We start from the raw sequence: 8,573 nt of genomic DNA on the forward strand, positions 1-8,573 counted from the left end.
ACACGGCCCCGGTCTGGCCTCATGAACTCACACCAGTGACACGAGAAGAGCTGCAGCTGCTGGGGCTGTGAGTGCTGAGCACAGGCCGGGGACGACCCTCGCTGCTGTTTGACGGATAGGAAGAAGAAATGGGCTCCCCGCTGATGGATTGATCACATCAGAGTCAAATCTTGAGACTTCAGCTGATTTAGGTTCCTCTAACCAGGCAGAACAGACTTCAGGTGAATTTCTCCCTTCTGTAAATTCACACTTCATTGCTTTCCTTTAATGATATTGTCAATGGTCTTTAAATATATCATTCAAGAGAGCTTTAATTTCATTTTTTCTGACTATCAAGTCAAATGCAGTTATTAAAAGAAATGTAATGACACAAAAGTACCAAATTTAAAATGGCAGTCTAAAAGAGAACTTAATTATGCAACCTTTATGTTTATTATATGACCACCTGTTCAGACTAATTTCCATAAAGTTTGTAATGGTGGATGCCAGGGCTGCAAGGGCTGCAAGGGCTGCATTATACAGTAGATGACGAGTTTCTTTTAATGGAAAACATTTGGGCAGTTGCAGCCCTTGTCAGCCACCGTAGCATATTTAATCATCTATTTGTCTTATATTTGTGATTATTCTAACAATGAAATGCCAGAGCTCAAACTGACATCTGACCAGCAGTCACAAACCGAAAGACGATTCGTTTTTTTGCGATAGGAGACGAATAAATCCCCACAAATATTCCTATTTTAGAAGCTGGAGATTTTTGGGGAAATTTGCTTATAAAATGACTTAAACAATAATGACTACTCAATTCATCAAAGTCCTGTTGCCTTTTATAATTTCTTGTTCTATAGTAGACTTTACTCAACTATATAATATTTGCACTTTACTGTCTATAGCCCCTTTTACACTGCCAGCTCAAGGTGGGATTATTAGGCCTCTGTTATGCCTCATCTTCTCTATAAAACGCACAGAGGCGGAGTGGTGGGACGAACTTGTTCCGCCTCTGAGCCGGTATTGGAGGTAGTAACAGAGGCGTAGCAGCGTCAGTTTTAACAGCGGAGCCGGCAGAGCGGAAAAACGTTGTGTGTGTGTGAAGTACGTGCTGTTTTTTTTAACACCTCGTGCACGTTTCACTTCCACAACGCCGGAACGCTGTGTAAAAACACACGCTGTAAAAACACACGCTGTAAAAACACACATTGCTTGGTCCAGTGTAAAATGGCAAAGGCTGCATAACGGCGGAGCTTCGTTACACTGTAAAAAGAGCTCATGTAAGGAACACAAACCGGTTCCCCTGTATAGTGAGTGTTATATATAGAAGGAATGTAGATAATATAGTGTAAACTACAGTACCCACGAGCCTCAGCTGCCATTACTTTGCAGAAGCAACCGGTCAAAAGCTCCAGTCAGACTTTGAGATGATTCAACATGATTCATTGTTAAAACAAAGCTGCCAAAGTCACCCACAACTTCTTGGCTCATTAACTAAACTTTCTGAGTTCTGTTGATGTTTGTTTCTTGTTCTAATGAACACCAGAGACCCCTGGGCTTCTACTTCTACATGTTTAATGAGAAAAAAATATTCAAGCTCTCTTTAAGCAGTCGCTAAACTTTTGAATCAAACAGCAGAGTTTCACACCGATACAAGTCGAAGAAGTTCTCCATCAGCAAGTCATGGAACATGACAACAATGAACTTTGTGGAAGATGACTTCCCGTTCAGGTCCAGTTTCTAACCCTCCTGTAAATGGGCTGTCCCTCCTCCCGTCTCCTACCAGCCTCACTCTGCACACAATCACTCCTGCTATCTGTGCAACGGCAACGTGTCTGCAGAAGCATGTGTGAGACTGCACGTGAAGAAAAAGAAAGTGCGGTTTGGTTAAGTCTGTGTACATTTGTGTGTGTGTGTGTGTGTGTGTTGTTGTCACCTGCAGACAGGGCTAAAAGATTAATGCTCTCTTTCAGCCTGTGTGGCAGGTGGAGCACAAAGAATAATTTGATTTCTCCTCCTGTCTCCCTGCTGTCTTCCCACTCTTCATTTTCTCATCTGCCTGAAAATCAGCCGCTCTTGCCCCTTTTTTGTTTCACCTCTTTTCTCCTAAACTATCCCACCTTCCCGAAAAAAAAAATCCAAACCTCAAACACCTCCACAAAAGATTCTGCTTCAGAAAACACACGCTGTTCTCGGCGCTCAGGTCAGGATGAGGATGTTGCAAGAATGTGGCAACAACAAGAAACTGTCTCTGGCGATGCGCTCAACCCTAAACCAGGCAGGCCGTTACCATGCCAACATTATGGGATGTTAGCCCACCTTGTGACGGCGCCGAGATGATGGACGATCAGATCCCCCCTCCCCTCGACTCTGGGGGTGTGGTCGTATGAGGGCTGGTCAATGGAGTCTGCAGGAAGAAATAAAAAATAAAGTGGCATTATAATAATGTTCATTATGGTTTTATTAATGAAGAACAAGCCGCCTTATTAATCAGCGGCCCGCAGACACACGCGCAGGAAGCCGCATTAACCGCTTAATGAGCAGAAGGAACTGTGAGGAGAGCTTTTGTCTTCATTACTGCTGCACGCGTACAAACACAATGTGGTGGCGGCTTTACATTTGCATCTACACACGCAGCCACGTGCACACACAGGAAAGGGGATGTTGAGACACGTTTTACAGGAAGCCAAACGGTCGAAACCTGCGACGACAGCATGTGCTCCACATTCTAACTATAAAAGGCAAAAGAGTCTTTCCCATTAAATGTGCACCTGATTTAAAACTTTATTTAAACGTCCAGCTTTTATTGGCAAACGTCTTCCCGGCTCTGTGGAATCTGAGCACAGAAACACTATTAGGCTAAATCGCTGCTCTAATCCCAAAAGCACATAACAGGCTAATTTATGTCCATTTAGATCCTGATAAGAAACAATGTGTGTGTGTGTGTGTCGGTGTGTTTGGGCCACACAGAGTTGTTGTAGTAGCTCGAGTGCTCTGTCTGAACAATCACAAGAGAGTATCCCGTGGGGGTAAAGAGTGTGTAACCATGGAGAACGCTGGGCGTGAGCACGCCGCCAGGATGTCTCATGTTCATCTGTCACTGTGCCTCCATTTGCGTCTGTGTACGTGTGTGTGTGTGCGTGTGTGTGCGTGTGTGTGATAGAGAGCGACAGAATGTAGGTTTACTTTCAGTTTTATATCAAGAGGAAGTAGCAGGATGCACGCTGACAACCAAAGTTGTGTGTGCATGTGTGTGTGCGTGTGTGAGGCTGAACTCATGCCAAACGAGCCTAGTGTATGTGTACATGCGTGTGTTAGTGCGTGCCTGTGCGCCATTCACCGTCAGCGACCTGACCGCTGGCTGCACCCATGATTGGGAGCAGATGGGGGCTGTCGGTGTGTGCGTGCGTGTGTGCGTGTGTGTGTGTGTGTTGGGGGGGGGGGGGAGGCGGAGGCAGAGGACGGGAGGGCGCTCTAGTTTAGGTGATGTATGGACTCTCACACACCAACAAAGACCCTCCTTCAGCCGATGTGTTTCCTATTAATTGAAAGGGGAGAAAAATAGAGCCGGAGAGCGGCTGCTTAAGCGGGAAGAATTTATAGCTCGGTCGTAACAAAGAGAAACACACTCCGTTTTTTGTGCAAAAGTTTGGGGGGGAAATGAAAAGGTAGTTCTTCTCAGTGGGGACAAAACCGGCGTGTAAACCAGAGTGAATAAAAGGCTAGTTAAGGACATGTTGTGTTGCTTATGCCAGCGTAAAAACCTTGGATGTAAAAGCATCGTTTAGCTCAGTTAACGCAGAGGTCTTTTTCCAGTCCGCTCTCCTCCGCTCTGCACGTGTGTGTCTGCTCGACAATGCCTCGTCACCAGCATCTAAAGAAGCCCTCGACCTCTCACTGTATGAATGTTTGTGTCACTGAGCAGCACAACAAAGATCTCACACAGCAGCGTCTTCCTCTTGTTAAAGTGAAGCAGTTAAAGTGCTGCCATAAAAGCAGCAGCCAGAGTTCACATTTCACTGTGGATGCTCATACGCAAGACATTCACAGATTTTATCTCAGTGATAATTCTGCATTTTAAAGATGAACGAGCGTCCGAGGCCGTCGGGGCAGCTGATTTAACTCTGTGGTCACTTTGTTGTGACATGATTTCTTCCTCTGTGGGCGTCACATGATATCGCACGACTCACTGCTGATGCATCCACGTTTACTGGGCCTCTTTTTATTGCCTTTAAAGTCATTTAAGGGGAATGTTTTGTTTGGAGGTCCTGTTTGAGTCGATGGTAAAAGTATGGGGTCAAATAAAGGTAAAAAAAATTGAGAGGGGTGCTGGTTTAGCTCGGGTGGTCGAGCATGCGCCCCATGTACAGAGGCTACAGTCCTCGACGCACTCGCAGGTTCAACTCCCGGTTTGCCGATCATTTGGTGCATATCTTCCCCCACTCTCTACTCCCCATATTTCCTGTCTCTCTTCAGCTGTCCTATGAAATTAAAGCAAATCATCTTTATAAAAAAAGCTTGCAAAAAATAATTTCACAGCCCGCAGTTGTATCCCACGTTTTGTGTACATGTGAAAAAAATTTGCATTCGATTATCTAAATTTGTGAATTCAAGTTTGTGAATTTGTAAAGAAGTTTTGCAGGTGTAGAAATATTTTGTGCTCACAGAAAAAAATCTTGCAAATGTGTAAAAAGTGTTTTGTAGCCGTCGAAACTGTCGGACACTTTGTGAAGTCTCAAAGTTGTCCACACACACAGCTCCAAAGTCTGAGTTACACACACACAAATTTCCTATCCGCATGTGTGAACCTGAAGTTACGAGTTACGAGCTGTGAGTACAGCTTTTTCTTCACGCCTCAGCTAACCAGCCAATCAGCTTGCCTCCACGTCGTTCACTGACCATCCAGTCAGAGGAAGCTAGATCAGGGCGCAAGTATGCTCTTGTCCACATAAATATGACTTAAAATCTGAGTCAGACAAAGACTGCAGAATGTATCCATGTCCATATTAGTCTCTGCACTAATTTTTGCGAGGCCATTTTTACCCATGTAGCGTAGTTTTGTTACCAGTTTGCAAAACAAGCAAAGATGGAAAATCCACGATGAAATCACCTGTTGAAGCTTCGAATACCCCTTTCCCACCGAAATTAGCACTCTGAAGACCCAGGAAGACCCACTAACAGATGCCGATTGTCTGTTTTCCCATTGCCAGTGAAGTATACTCATGTTGGTCTCTTTTCTGCTGCGTCACCGTCTGACGTCACAAACGAGCTGGAAACAGGGTCAGTAAACAGTGAAGATGTTACGGTGGTTCGGTCTTTATTGTATCTATTACTCATTCAGTCTGTTTATCAAACTCGGCGCCAACAAATTTTGAACGATGTTGGAGCGCTGCTCGGACGGAGACGGGCAGAATTTGCAGCTGAGATGACAAGGAGTCGCAGAAGTTACAGACAGAGCATAGCATCGCGCTGGAAAGGGGGCGGAGATTAGTGTGTCGACACAGGTGTTGTATTCCCATCAATGGCGATCGGAGCCGAGGCGATAATTACCTGGATCTAATGCAGAGTCATTTGACCCGGGTCTGAATGCCGATTGTAGCCTTTCCCACTGAGCTAAAAAGCCAGGTGTTAGCAGCAGCTTAATTGGTATTTAACTGCATCTGTGAGTGCATCAGCCAAACACAATGCTACATCATGCACCGTGCTGTGGTTAAAAGTGTAAAAATCTGAATAATGTTTATGAAACAGGAAACTAAAAGGGACTTCCAGAAATATATGCTTAACCGGTCGACACACTGGCGCTTCAAAAGAAACACTTTGTGAATGATAAGATCATTAACTGATTCTTGAATTGTTTTACAACCTAAATAAAAACCTGGCTGCTCCAGTTTCCTTCACGGACGCTCTCTCCTCTGACAGCAGCGGTCCTGAAGCTGAAGCACCACATGTACAGTCGAGCTGTTTAATAACCTTCATTAAACAGTTGGGATGTGTTTTAAAGTGTTTCCACGTCTTTATCTTGAACGCAGCCGCGTGCGGAGCAGAACACAATCTGAACTAATGACACTTTCTCAGCCTGCGTGTGGGTGATCGGTGTGAGGCCCCAGTAAGATAAAGACGGTCAAACAACACACACACGTTCTCATCGGTCACCTTTAGATGAATCAGGAAGTAGAGAGAGCCACATGTGGAACTGGTGTGAAAAAGTTTTTCAGTGGTAACAAAGTTTAATCGGTCAGCATGTGATCTGTGAGGAAACAAACTCCAAACTAAGGTCAAAGGTGGCTCATGATAGAGGTGGTTATACTGCGACAATGTTGGACGAGATCTGAATAGACCCATTAACCTAAATCCAAACGCAACACGCAGAAATGACTCAATCTAAAAGTGACCTGTGATAAGAGCTGATAGTGAGTCAGCTTAGATCCATTGAGCACTCGAGAAACTGGCACAAAGACCTGCAGCAAGAGAACACAGGACCCAACCTGGACCAAGCGTAGCTGGAGATATAAACCAACAAGTTTGAATGATTGAAAACTTACAATAATCTCATCTGTCGCTGTGATGGTACAAATAAAGCGTGCGGGTTAAAAGTTGCTTCTGGATAACGCTGCATTGTTTAGTGTAGCGTTCAGGGACCGACCACTTTTATATGACTAAGGAAACGGTGTTTCATATCATTACATGAAAAGATAACCAATTTTCTGGAAGAGAAACTCAAAAGGAACTCCAACATGGCTGAGGAAAAAATGTGCAGCGCTTTATACGAGGTTGTTGTTAACCAGCTGCGGGCAGAACTTTATTGGGAGCCAACTTAAGCCAACTCATAAAAGTGCGACCAAAACCAAAGATGGCACTTTAGTTGGGTTGCGCTCACCATTAAGCCTGAAGGCCTCTGGTTTGTGTTAAATAACGTTTTATTGAATCTTTATCTAGTTTCAAATCCTCTCATCAAATCTAAATCCCTTTGAGTCCTTTATCAAGTTTAGCTTCCAACATTTGTAATTAACTCAAGTTATAAATAACGAAGACTTTTTACTTGAGATTTTAATCACCTTTTGTTGACTGAGAAAGCAGAAACAGTGCAGCCTAGTTAAAGTTCATAACCTGCAGCTCTGATCTGTAAATGATATGAGGTACTTACTGACCTATTAAACTAATCAGCTTGTTGATCTGTTATGAATGAACGTTTTGATTTCCTAAAACTGAAGTGATGCAATGTGACGGAGCGCGTCAGTCGTGTTGACTGAACACTCTGCTGCTCTTGTTGAAAGGCAAGAACACACACAGTTCACCTGCACTCAGTGACCCCGTTTACACCGGGTGTTATAACTGCGTTTCGGTGACTCGGCACCAGTGGACAGCAGAGACATCGTGTCTCTCATGCATCTACACGCGATCCAGGTGATGCTTGTGTTCAGATTTCATTACGGCCTACATGGTTACAGCTCGGAGAGTCATTATGTCACCGGACCAACAAGTGGCAGATTGGTTTCAATGGGCTGTCTGAGAAAAACGATTCAGTTGCCAAGACGCATTTCAAACAAGTCAAAGAATTACGTTACAAAGTGATTAACCCTTTTCTCAGTGAGTGTTCATTTGAACTGGATTAAATGGCGGCATACTCGGTTTAAAGTGAAAAGTAAATACAGACTCATATCATTCAATGGCGGTGATTATATGCGCACGAGTCGGCAAATAAGTCATTTGAATTTGCATTACAGTTACGCCAAACTCCATTACTTAGTTTGTCAACCAGACTGTTGACTTCATCAGTAAATGAACTGCACTTTTATCGCGCTTTTCCTCCTTCAGACCACTCAAAGGGCTTTTACACGTCACATTCACCCTTTCACACACATTCAAACACTGGCTGCTATTCAAAGTGCCACTCTCCAATCACGGTTTTAACCATTCGCGCTCAGTTATGCACCGATGGCTGCGCCTTCGGGAGCATTTAGGGTTCATTGACTTGGACACTGCGGTATGTAGACGGCAGGAGCTGGGGGATCGAACCGCCAACCTTCCGACTCTTCCACTGCCCCAACACATCCAAACTACTTGCACGTATTACAGTCAGAATTCTAAATACAATAAATACATTTTAGAATCTGACTTATTCAATAAGAGATTTGAGCTCATTCAATTGTGTGCGCCAAAAAGGAAGTGAATCTCAGATGGAACTACAAGTTTCTTCTGAGCTTCAGACTTCTGCGTCTCTTTAACAGCAGGGCTTTTCTCTCCATGTGTCCGTCCTCTGTAATAACTGTGAATAGGGGAAACTGTGCGGGCTGGCCAGCAAACACAGCGCCACAGTGAAGATCACATAAAAGTACATTGTGTGGAAGTGCGAGTGTGTGTGTACTCTGGAGTAACTCGGCTTTAGTTTTTTTTGTTCGCCCCGTCCCCTCCAACAGCTCCGGCGCTCACACTGGAGCAGAATAGGAGCCAGGCCACTTCTTGGCACTTTGCCTCGCCTTAAACAAATCAGACCACAGAGGCTAATAAAAAACTCTGAGTCGAAAGCTCGCCTCCACAGACGAGGGGGTACCAAAGAGGGGAGCCGTTCTCAACTACCCCGCTCTGTC

This window comes from Semicossyphus pulcher, unplaced genomic scaffold (assembly GCF_022749685.1).
Source record: "Semicossyphus pulcher isolate SPU_LCO1_2020_fin unplaced genomic scaffold, fSemPul1.0.p SCAF_13, whole genome shotgun sequence".
NCBI lineage: Eukaryota > Metazoa > Chordata > Actinopteri > Labriformes > Labridae > Semicossyphus > Semicossyphus pulcher.